Genomic DNA, 12812 nt, shown 5'->3' with positions numbered 1-12812 from the left:
GCTTTGCCAATGGTGATGAATTCATTTTCCAGTGTGGGAAAATAAGCCTTGCATGATTAAGAGAGATAATGTACTTTTAACAGCAGGAGAAGTTACTGGTGAAACACAAGCTGTGGTATGAACCCTTGTCCTTCACTTCCAGGAGGAGGCTCTTCCAAGACAAGAACGAGCAGTTGGTCTCTTCTCCATCATGTGCACTACACCTAGATATCCCTGTATGGGCAGCAAGACTAACCAGGTACATCTGTTCAGTTCCAGTGGCTACAATCCAGCTTGCTTTGCAGAATTAAAGTCTTCAGGGAAGTGAGGAGTGCTGGAAGGAGATGCTTGTGACAAGCCCCTTGTCCAGTTGCTCCTCTTGGAGTGTCTCTCCACATTTATCTAGCACCATCAAGTTCAGAATTCCCTGTGCCACCCTGCTGACTGATGGCTGATTTCCTTCCCTAGAAACGTGTTACCAGAAGCATCCTTCAGGAAGGAAAGGGACACAGGAACATGCAAAAGCTTAGCTTAGTTCAAAGCTTGCCTGTGCACCGGAAACACTGACCCTTTGCTTTCTGGTTTTACTTAACACAGTAGTGAGAGTCCAACTTCAAGACAACCTGTCCCTCTCCTGGTTCCTGCCAGCTCCAGTAGAACACATGCTGCTCCAACACGTGCTGCTCCAGGTGCCAGTGGACCAACAGTAAGAAGCCCCTAGTGGGTTGCACTTGACTGGGTTCTGCTGGAGCCCTTGGCCAGCATCTCTCCCTTCCCATGGTTAACATGCTGGCTGCCAGTGCTAACACAGACAGTGCCTGGTCCCTTCTCCTCTATCCCACTGTGGCCTTCCTGGTTAGCCAGCCAGCTCCCCCTCTGCCTCTTAACAGCTTGGCCTTTTGGGAGGAAAAAGCAATTTTAAACACAAAATTACATTTATGCCTCGAGGAAACAGAGTATCCCCCTGCTCTGCTGCCACTGCTTCAAATCACTTAGCCTACAGTGGGACTCCCATGGGGCAGACATCAGACTGTCCAGAAACCCCAGAGAGGTTGCAGGGCTGGGTGAGAGGTCTGGCCACAGATGGTCCAGACAACCAGAAAGTTTAGCCTCCCATCACTGCAGGGCCATTTCCAGACACACCAGCACCCCGTGTCCACTTGCTCCAGGGAGTGCTCCCGCAGTCTCCTCAGCATCTGGGGAAGTTCTTATGCAGCATCACTGCATGAAGGGCTATTTAGTTATTTGTAATGGTTTTTCCATACCTGTCATTGTTTCCAGCCCTGAGTTGAGAGAAAGGGACAGAGGCTCTGCTGGGAGATGGGCTGGCTCGAAGGGTTTTGCTGAAGCCCGTGGTTTTGCAGTTTAGCTCTTGAGAGTCCTGAGGACTTGTTCTGTTTCTCTCATTGACCCTGCAGGTTGATCCCCAAGGAGAATGGGGATCTGTTTTGGACTTGCTGTGCTTCATGCTTGAAAGGACACTCTTCTGTAAAGGAAAAGAGAGACCTGGAAATCTGCTGCTTTCATTATGCATTGTGGCTAACTTAGTTGCTGGAAATCAATACGACCATGAAGAAAGCAGCCCAAGGGACTCTACTCAGAGCACCTAATTCCAATTAAAGATCTAGGAAGAGCTGGGAGACAAGCAGCAGCACGGCAAGAATGTTCCCTGTGGACAATGTGATTTCAGATTAATTTCTCCACAGAGGGGGTTTCCCACTTGCCCAGCACACTCTGGGGAGGCCAGGCAGGCATTGCAGAATGGGACTATCCTGCTCCATCACCTTGCTAGGACTAAAGATGTTTGGTTTTCACTCAAAGCCAAGTGATGTCAAACTACAGCTATCAAAAATCTTCAGGCCAAAGCCATGTTCTTTCTCTATTCCTGCTCTGGTTTGAAAGGTGATTTTCTAGCTCAAGATGCACTACCAGAGCAATTACTGTAAGAGAGAAATCTGTGATGCTCCCACCAAGACCTTGCTGCCTGGCACAGTCCCACCACCAAATTCAGCTAATTTATAGCGGTGGAGCTGGTGGGCAGAAACTGGGCTGAGCTGGGCACAAGGTTTTTGCTTTGATGGCACCTCCTGTTTCTGACTTGCAAAGGCACTAGAATTGTGATAAAGCTATGGGTAAACAGGAATGTTCCTCCAGTAAAGCTGGTTTTATGATAAACGGTTTCCCAGATGGCAGCAGGAAATAGAGAGCCCACCCTCTTCAAAAACACATGGCTGAGGGCCACTTCTGCAAGGAGAGAATGCAGCACAGGGCTGAACAAGAACATTTGTCTGAATTAATGGGCTACAAAGGCATGTGAAAGTTTCTGTTGGAGTAAAGGGGCCATGTCTCTGCATTCACTTACCACCCATCTCTGGTGGCTCTTTCTTCCTGTTGGCACACAATTCTTACCCCTCAGCTGACATCCCATGGCAGAAAACACTAATCACATCCTTGTCCTATGATGAGACAACAGGAAAAGAGGCTTGGCAGGGGAAAAGGGACCTCCCAGTAAAGCTGACCTCTTAGTCTGAGGTTCCCCCCAGTGCAAATCCCTGTGGTTCAGATCAGCTGCTGGCTGAGCTGGGACAAAGTGGGCACAGGGTTTTTAGCAGATGTTGGGTAGAAAATAACCGTGAGAAAGGAATAAACCAATTAATTGCTGACCCATTGACAGCCAACACCTCTCCCCATCTCCCCGCACACAATAAAAACCTGTCTCCATGGCTCAAGCAGATTTAGGGTGGCTACAAAGAACCCAGAGGAGGAAAAAACCCTTTCTCGCTCCAGCTAATAATATTTCCAGATAATCTGTTTGAGGCAGCACCCTCTGTGAACTGGGAAAGCCTTTAAGAGCCGTTAACACCTTTATTCAGACTTCCTCAACCTCCCCCAGACAAGCTGTGATTAATTATCCAATCCACCCCGATCCTCCTGGGAAACAGGGCTCCATCCGGGCCTTCATCCGAGGATTTGCAGGGTCCCTCTGTGACATCAGCTCCTGCTCTCACCACTGGCTCCAGGCAAGCAGGAAAGAGCTGACAGGGAATAAGCTGCTTCCATCCACGTGTTTACATTGACAGGGGTGGTGTTTGTGGGAGGGGATCTAGGCAATGTTCATGGCTTTTTCTTTTGGCACTGTCCACAGGCAGCCTTGGCCACACTGTCCCTGGAAGCCCATCTCTGAGAAGCTGCTGCTGGAACCCATTTGGTTCCCTGCTGGATTTTCACAGCCCTCCTTCCAGCTTCACCGCACTCCAACTTAGCTTGCTCTGAGGACACTTATTCCAAGTCCTGTCCAAAAGCATAAGGGATGGAAAAAGCAGGAAGGAAAGGGGAATTACTGCCTCTTGCAGTAGCTGGGATGCTGAGCCCAAGAGGTGCTGCTGTGTAGGCTACTCAGTCCCACGCAGCTCATAAAATTCATCCTGTATATGCACTGTCCCACACCTATGCTACCTTTTCTCCATCAAACCCCACCAATGTACTGGCTGAATACATCTCCAAGAGCCTGCAGTCAGCCACAAGTACCTGCAGAGCCTGCCTCCAGGGAGGGTTGTGATAATGGATGCAGGCATTACTCCTTCTGTATGTTACTTCTGCAGCCTCCTGCTGGCGATGTGTGTTGTGGATCCAGCAATGCCCAGTCCAGCTATTTCAGCAGAGAGCATTTTTATATGGGTCTAGCCACTATTTGGGTAGGAGATGTGAGGAAAAAACCAGGTGCTGCAGGAAGTAGTTCGGATGATTTAGTAGGTGGCATCTTCCCTCCAAGTTAGCAGCACACTGAAACTCCTGGGCAGGTGTTGCTGTTTTAATGACATCCCAAGCTTACTGCTTGTGGTCACCCAAGGTCCCACTTCTGGTGAGTGCAGAGGTGTTAGCTTCAGTGCCCTGAGCAGACTCCAGTCTTCAGCAATTACTCTCTGTTGAGACAAGCACTACACAAATTTCTGCTGGACACATTATTCTTTACTCTCTTTTCTTGCTATGACTACTGAGCAGTTTTCCCAGGAGCCAGAAAACAGCATTTACGGAGGCATATCAAATACAAACTCTTCCCATTGCCTTCAAAGAACTTTTCTTGTTTTGTTCTATGTTCCCTCTCCTCCAACCATAGTGTCTACTTCACCTTGCTTGTGCAATTTCTCTGCTCAGCTGCTGGTTTGCTCTTCTCCAGCTTGCCCCAGGTTGTGCAGGTCACAACCACCCCTAGCTCTGGCTGGCTAAGTGCATCATACAAGAGCCCATGTGCCCTGATCTCCATCACCACCCAGGAAGGTACCAGCTGCACCTTTTGTCCTTGACAGGAGATCCCAGAAAAGAAATAATCGATGATGAGATTGAGATAATGAAATATGAGATTGTGATTTGGAACAGACTAAAGCCATTGAAAGCATTTTAAATAATTCACCATCCTGAAAGAATATTAGTGGGAAAGACGTTCAGGTCCTTTCATAGTGGCATTAAGTTATATGTAACTAGAAGCGATGCTGTGAGCTGATAGCAAAGGGGGACTACTGCTCCATAGGAAATCCTGGCATTTCAAAATAGATTTGAAAGAAACAATGTTTCCCCCCAGCCCCAAACCATTATTTGCAAACATTAATCTGTTGCTTTGTTGGTATCTCCTACAAGAAAATTAAATCCAAAATGAACCAAACCACAAAATGCTGAAACAAACTGCAAGCCCCAGAGAGACACACACTGGCAGCACCCGCAGCCAAATCACTGCCTTCTGCAAAACTGCCTCTGTTTTGGCATACCCACAGTGTTTATCAGGGCAGGCTGATCTACCAGAGACTTCTGAACCCGCAGCAAGCAGCAGTGGAGGCTGAAGAGAGACACTGTGGGAGGCAATGTTTGAAATGTCACCGCTTTGTTTTTCAGATGGAACCACTCAAGGGCTGCAGGGAAGATGTTCAAGAGCAAGAATTGAGCCTTGGCTGTCTGAGAAAGTCACCATCAGTGCCTGGGCAGAGCATGGGGTACCCAGAACCTCCCTGCTTGTTCACAGATGCCTGTGGAAGGAAGGTGAATGTCAATTGGGCGATTATTTCTAATTTATCTCAGCAATTAGATGTAATTGTGTTCACATGGCAGGTATGTTTGTAGTGGTTAAGTTAAGCTTAGCCTAAGAGGTTGTTGAGGACGTTGTGCTGGTGGTGCATGCTTCAGCTGCTTGCAGTGGTGGGGTGTCAGCAGGAAGGGACAGTCATTGCCCGGCAAGAGACATCTTCATTATCTCCATTATTCAAATCTTCCTCATGGAGGCAGCTCTTCATAAGGGAAAGAGTTTCTTTGGGGCTGATGGACAGGAGTGAATGAACACTGCACAAATGGCATGAGTTTGCTAGCTCTGACCCTACACAACTCACATGCAGGTACACTGGATGGCTAGATTACAGTTATGGGTCCTCAATAACATCTCTGTAGCAGAACCCTTCCAGCTTCCTTTGGAGACCATATGGCCTTCCGGGCCTCTACAGACACCTGTGCAACAACATGCTCATGCAAAATACAGCTTCAGCTCCTTCCCTTGCTGTTGAAATCACTGCAGAAATCCCAAACTCCTCTGAGATGTGACACCACTTGTGGGACAACACTTGTGCTTGCTTCCTTCAGGCTAGGGGGTCCCGCTATTTCCAATGATGCTCTAGCTAAGCAGAGTGAGGAAACACCTATGAAATAACACCCTTTGTGGTTTCACTTTTAAAGGTCAGTTACCTGCCATGCAACATGCTCAGAACCCACCACAGGTGATTAAACGGTTGGGAGTTATTACATCACACATCATACAATCCTCTCTGTACCTGGCAACATGATTAGTTATGATTCATAAATTCCAGATGTGTTATGATGGACATGGTACGCTGAAAAATCTCTTGCACAGCTTTTGGAACAAACAAATGTGAGGGACTGACACAGGCAGTAAGTGAGACCCTCCTTAGGCTGACACCCACACCTGGGGCAGCAGCGAGAAGGAGGGGTCCTGCCTCCTTAATTCTGGACACAACAGTGTTCCCAACACCCTGCTCCACCAAGCTACTGCTCATGCTGGGAAGTGGCTGGAGACAGAGCAGTGACACTTGGAGGGCAAGGGGAGGCAGTCTAGAAGGGGCCACATATGAAGGAGATGTTATTAGCTGGTGAGGGAGGGGGAAAGGGCAGAGGAGAACAGAGGTGAGTCCTCTCCACCTCCACAGCAGTCGGCTCTGGGCTAGAGGTGAGTCACAACAAAAGAGCTTGATTAGAAGAGCTTGATTTGCAAAGTGGATGTAATTAAAGCCTTGAATTCTGGAGGCGGGTTTTAGTAGCCACATTCGATTGAATCAACTCCTGCCTCACTGTGTGCTGTGGAGGGGCTGTTTCTTCTCTTCTTTGAAATGCTCTGGTTGCAGCTCTTTAGGCCAAGGCAAAATCCAGCTGAGTTGCTGAGGATGAGCAATATCTGCTCCCTGAGCACTGAAATGGGAGCACAGAAATGGCCTAGGAATAGGTGAGCTAATCCAGGGAGGAAAAATCCTTCAAAGACTGTTGAATGCAAATCCCAAGCGATGCCTTGGGAAGATCCCGAACACAAACTCATGCAGGTGAGCAGCACATATGCAGCAGACCATGTGAAGGAGCTCCTGTTTCATAGTCTTCAAGAGGCATCTACTCTGGCCACTTTGCAACAGAAGGAATGGGGCTAGCTGGACCATAGCTATGACTCCAAGTAGTTCTGACCTTAGATGAGATGAATAGCTGCCTGTGAACATGGCTGGACCTCTGGATAGCACTGCAGCCACCTTAAGTACTACTGACAAGTGAGAACCATCGGCTTTACCCCGAGTGGCAGTATTCAGTAGGAATTCAGCTGGAAAAGCAGGACACTCTGGGGTCAGTGAAGCCACCACTTCCCAAAGCTCCAATATGTGGATCCAATACTGATCCCAAAAGAGAAGCACCAGCAAAACTGGGGAGATGATGGCCCTATGCCCATCCATCCTGATACCATTAAAATTCTGCCTTTGAGATGTGTGTCACCAAGTCTACAGGTATAAAACCCCATTAAATATTTCAGTTTTATCAATTGCTTTCAGTAAGTGCCTGTTGAGGAATTCATGGGAACGTTTTCTCTTTGACACAGAGATACTTTCAATTATGAAAGGTGGCTAAAAATAAAAGGAAATTATACTGTTCAGACATGTCTGGAGGTGGAGAGAGGAGGGGGAACCATCAAGGAGAGCCAGGGAAGAGATTTCTGTTCGATGTAAAGAAAGGCTACTTATTTTTACCGACAGAAAATGTCAGGAGGCAGCTTGACTTGAGTGTCTGGAATCTGTCACTCACCTTCTCTATTAATAATTTGGCCTCAGTAACTGTTTAGGATCCGAGCCAGAGTATGAGAGTTAAGAGTCACAACAGTCTCTTCCTCTAACTGCAGGGGGTTGGATCACCCTCCTGAATCTCTCAGCTGTACACATACTGTTTCTAGTGCACATTTTCCTTTCCTTTTTGTCACAAGATCCCAGCCTGGGACATTCAACCAACTCTTTCTGGGATTTCTATCTAATGTAAGAGGCTTGGGGGGCTTCTTACAGACTCAGTAAGTCTATGGGATGCCTAGTGTAGATAATAATGTTACATTTTGTAGTGAAAATTACCTGGCTGAGAGCAGGGCTTGGACCATCAATCTTTTATGGATATTGAGATCTATTCTTCTGACAGCCACAACAGCTTGCTTAGCTTCTCCTACAGACCACTGTCAGGAGGACATGGCTGAGCTGCAGTAACTGTCTCTCTGCATATTTTTATCCCTTTGCAACATTTCCAAGCTTACATCTCTTTTAGCTAGTAACATAACTTGTATTACCATGGGTAATACCCTGGGCTCAGAGAGTGCTCTCTCCCAGGCTCCCCATGCTAATGCAATTGGGTGGAACTGCTCTCCGACACTCCTATTCCAAGACGAGGACCCTTGAAGCCCACACGTCTCATTTCTAGGTGATATAAGATCGGTAATATCATTTATCATGTTCTTCAGAAAATCTAAGTGTTACATGGTGCTTTGCAGGGCCACTCACTGACCTGGCCAGCAGCTAAATGATACCATTATTTGATGCGTGACCAGCAGGGTCAAAGGAGGTGATCCTGCTTCTCTACTCTGCTCTTGTGAGACCTCCCTCAGAGCACTGTGTGCAGTTCTGGTGTCCTCAACATAAAAAGGACATGGAACTGTTGGAACAAGTCCAGAGGAGGCCACGAGGATGATCAGGGGACTGGAGCACCTCCCGTATGAAGACAGGCTGAGAAAGTTGGGGCTGTTCAGCCTGGAGAAGAGAAGGCTGCGTGGAGACCTCATAGCAGCCTTCCAGTATCTGAAGGGGGCCTATAGGGATGCTGGGGAGGGACTATTCATTAGGGACTGGAGTGATAGGACAAGGGGTAACAGGCTGAAACTTAAAGAGCAGAGGTTTAGATTGGATATAAGGAAGAAGTTCTTTACTGTTAGGGTGGTGAGGCACTGGAATGGGTTGCCCAGGGAGGTTGTGAATGCTCCATCCCTGGCAGTGTTCAAGGCCAGGTTGGACAGAGCCTTGGGTGACATGGTTTAGTGTGAGATGTCCCTGGGTTGGAACTGGATGATGTTAAGGTCCTTTCCAACCCTAACTATACTATGATCCTATGATGGGCAGCCATCCTCCCTGTCATTTTCCTCTACTCAAAGTCCATCTTCAGCTCTTGGGGTTTTCTTAAATACGTACAGGCCACTGAGGCCACAGTGAAGCTTGGAATGACCTGCTTCCCAACCTCCATTAGACCAGTTGGTTGGGAAACACGGAAATAAACCCCACCTTTCTCAAGCACTAACCTTAAAATGAGTTCCCACCAGATCTCAGAACTGAACCACGTTTCAAGTGCTAAGTTCCTAAGCTTCTCCTTTGCTCTCACTTGTTTGTCAGCAGTGATGAAGAAAGGAAAACACCAAAATGAAACACTCACCTGGTTCATCATCTCAGGGACATGGAAGAAGGAAGAGCCACAAAAGATAAAATGCAGGTCCCATGATGTTATGCTTTCTGAAGAGCTCCAGCATTACTGTGATTGAAGCAGCAGAACTACCTGAGCAATGCAGAAAAGAGAAGACATCATGGAACAGCAGTGACTTCAATGCAGCAAGGAATGCACTGAAACACAAACCAGAAGTTTAATTACAAAGGGAATGTAATCATCTGACAGGGGTTATTGTATGTGCTTGTCCTGTTTGACTGCTGGTGTTTTCTCTGCCCCCAGCATGCATGGCACAGGCTCCAGGGCTCTGGGTTAACATCCTGATTTCTAGTCCTACCTGGAAGCAAATTCTGCAACAATTTGTAAGTGCTCAGAGGGTTCCAAGGCTGCTGTATGCACTGATGATGAGGGCTTGCCTCCAAACAAACCCTCTAAAACTGCCTCCAGGAAACCAGTTTATTCATTCTGCTTCCAAAGGACATTACATTCTCTTTATGTGACTTTGTTTTATTCTCAGGAGACATCCTCTAAAGTACACAGTGGAGGCTCTTCACTGATGACAATACCTGATTTGAAACATGGGTGCACTCATACCTGAAACTGTCCAGCTTCTCTAAATAAAACCAAAACAAAAAATACAAACAAGATACAATTTGGAAGTCTTTAATAGCAGGCTCACCCGCCAAGCATGACGAGACACAGGGCACGTTGGAGAATATGGCTAGATCCACCTGAACAAACACAGTGCTAGGCAGTGGTCACCTTTCTGGGTAGGTCTCTAGTGGACAGACTGCTCTGCCCACAGCCATGAAGAATATCAGCATATTGAGAGGCCCCTGATGTAAAGAGACATCTGAAATTTGCTTAATGAAAGCTGAAATCAGTTGAAGCTCTGATGCAGCTTGACTTGAGAGCGTGTACTAAGTGGCCTTAAATGAGCTACTGCTTTCAAAGCAAACTAAATTGTTCCAAGGAAGCACTACACAGACACCAATTTGCCAGAGTCAAAACAAAATAGGGACAACCTCCCAGAAGTCAATATCCACAGGAAATTTCAGACACATGTTTGTATCATCCCTTTAGTTAAATGATGCATGCTTGGTACAAGCTTCTATCCTTAGTAAAAACTGGCGTTACTAATAAAAATGAAGAAAAGGCATTAAACAAGTAAGGAATGAAGCTAAAGGAGTCCCCCAGACTGTGGGATGTGTCACTGAGCCACCGAACCAGCACACAGAATGACAAGAGGTGACAGCAGAGAGTCTGTACCAACTGCTCCACCACTTGGGCTGTGCAGGGAAGAAAACCTTGCTCCACCACCCCCCACAATACTGAACTACAATCTGACTTGAGTTCCTAACTCAATATATGTATAGCATAGTGAGCATTGTTTTCTCTGCTCTGGCCTTGAGTAAGATACGTCTTGCATTCCATACAGGTGACCAGTGAAAAGGAGAGAGCTGGAAAATATGACACAAGCTGTAGAAGATCCATGGGTGTTTGTGATCTCTTTCTTCTCCACTCCAAATCAAAGTCATGGGAAGAATATTCAAATTACACTAAAAGGGCAGAGTCTTCGTCTGTGGATGGGGACTGAGAAGTCTCTAGATGTTTCTTCCTCTCCATAGCACCTGGTTTTATACATGCCTTTAGCAAAGCACTCAGCTCTAATTGGATTGGGCTGTATTCTCTGACCCACATGTGCTAATTTTAAATGATCAGAGGCTTAACTGGCCACACACTTCCTTGCATATTAAGTTACAAATATTGTGCATGTTCAGAGTTTTTGGAGAGCATTCCTCTGTTAACCCAAATGGAAAAGCATCTTCAGCACAGTGTGTCTTCTGCAAAATAACCACTAAACAGTGAAATGGTCAAGCCAGTCCTCAGACAACTTCTGTTAGCAGCTGTGTTGAGCCATGGGAGTTTCAGGTGTTATTGCACACACTTTGGTCTTGCAGAGTTAGCATAAATAGCCCTGTACTTTTGCTTGTGCTCAGTTTTCCTGAGATAGAAGATTATCAGTGTTTTCCTTCTACACAGCTTAACTTGATAATTTATCAGAAGGGGAATAATGTTCTCTTGTAGCCAGCAGTGCTCACCTGCCTGCTGTCATATTTATAATCACAGAATCATAGAATGGTTACAGTTGGAAGGGACTTCAAGATCATCTAGTTCCAACGCCACTGCCATGGGCAGGGACACCTCACACTAAAGCATGCCACACAAGGCTTCATCCAATGAACTGCAGAGGAAGCCTGCAGAGTGATTTTGTGCTATGCATCTTCCCACTGCACATAAACAGCTTTATATCAGGACTATTCCCTGCACAAGAGGTTTTCTTACAAGGGCTCCCTTCCCTGGTGAGCAGCAATGAAAGTGCATTATAATGCTGCCCTGGGAGGCAAGAGAAAACAGGAATCATAATGAAGCTGGACAGCAAGGGAGAGATGTTCTGCAGGAGCTATGCTGTAACTGAGCTCATGATTGACAGTGACCTTCAGAGAAGAACTGGGAAGAATTCAGACCTCCTGTGAAGAGGGGACTATTTCCCATTATTCCCCCCACTCTCCCAACCTTGCCAGCTCTCTGTCAGATCTAAAGAATAATGCCTCAAACGTGCTTCATCTCTAGTCTTGCCTTGGCAAGTCACAAAACGACAGCCACAAAGTAATCATGCAAAAAGCCTCTGCCATGGGAAACGACCCAGCATGGCCCAAGATCGCTTGGGCTGTTCTGCATGTTGTAAGCGTGGCTTTCCTGGCTGCAATAAGCTGGCAGCGCTGCAGCTATTTGATACACTCATGCTCCATTTAGCTCCTGCACAACCAGTAGCAGTATGTGGGGTTGCCCTGGAAATCATTCCATGGATGTTCCTGCAGCCTCTGGACTGTCTCTTCACTTTGAATTGCAAACTGTGAACGGTCAGCCCTGGCTGCGAAAGGAAGGGATGGTGCTGGCTTCTCAAAGTATGCCAGACTGGGATTTTCCTCCCAAAAGAACACAAATCCCTTCATAGCTCATTCACCCTGTGCCGGTCTTGAATAAATACTTCAGATCTTGGGAAGCACTGAGGTATAATAATAATTAAACTCTGGAAATACCAAAGATAAAGGATAAATGGTCCTAGAGATGGGAACTGTGTATGCCACATCTAAACGAGATGTAAAAGCTGGAGACAGCAACTAGAGGAACCCAGCACTCACCCCTGTTTCACTCCCTGGTCTGAAGGAGTGTCCCGGGTTGATGCTGACTGGTGAGCAAAGGGTAGAGTTAAAACCTTGTCCTGAGAGGGGAAAAATGCCTTTGTTTCATGAACCAGTCTCCAAAGAGAGTTCCTTAGAAGAATGAAGCCGGTAAGATGATAATTGCCATTAATGCTTGTTAGAGATGTTCAATGAATTAGGAATTCAATTAAGAAAATGTTCCACTGCAGGAAGCTCAAAAATTAACATTATCATTACTGGAGAGGAAGGAAACATTTTTAATGTATTAATTTTTAGAAATTACTTCACTACAGACAATACACTTACTCTTGCAGCATTCAGGCCAGTCAGGACACCAGCTTTTCTCAGTGATAGGGAATAGAGGCAAGAAAGTTGCATAAAAGTAGATTACACAAAGGAAGTTTTCTGTGGGACATCGAGAAGGATTCCAGGTTGGTTAACAGGCTCTGAACTGTTACCTGAAGAGATGGCCAGCACTGGATTCCTTTATTTGACTTTTAGTCTTCACCTGTAACTAGCTATATGTCTTTTCACATCAAGAGCCTCACCTACATGGAGACATCATCAGTGGTCCTCATAGACTCAAAAAGGGCTGAGAACCCAAAGAAAAAG

The 12812-nt window shown here is 46.4% G+C and overlaps 1 long non-coding RNA gene across 10 annotated transcripts in view; it reads right to left on the bottom strand.

Moving 5' to 3' along the window:
• LOC115945342 (uncharacterized) overlaps nt 1-12812 on the bottom strand; it is a 254563-nt gene that overhangs the window by 37498 nt on the left and 204253 nt on the right. For 9 of the 10 annotated variants that reach the window (XR_004549959.1, XR_004549962.1, XR_004549964.1 and 6 more), the window contains exons 4-6: nt 8965-9084; nt 2342-2435; nt 1245-1465 (exon numbers count right to left, since the gene is read on the bottom strand). This is a non-coding gene — a long non-coding RNA (uncharacterized lncRNA). The remainder of the gene's footprint in view (nt 1-1244; nt 1466-2341; nt 2436-8964; nt 9085-12812) is intronic. The other variant, XR_004549960.1, reaches the window with a different exon arrangement.

This window comes from Melopsittacus undulatus, chromosome 9 (assembly GCF_012275295.1).
Source record: "Melopsittacus undulatus isolate bMelUnd1 chromosome 9, bMelUnd1.mat.Z, whole genome shotgun sequence".
Classification (NCBI taxonomy): domain Eukaryota; kingdom Metazoa; phylum Chordata; class Aves; order Psittaciformes; family Psittaculidae; genus Melopsittacus; species Melopsittacus undulatus.
This window is presented reverse-complemented; position numbering and strand designations above follow the sequence as displayed.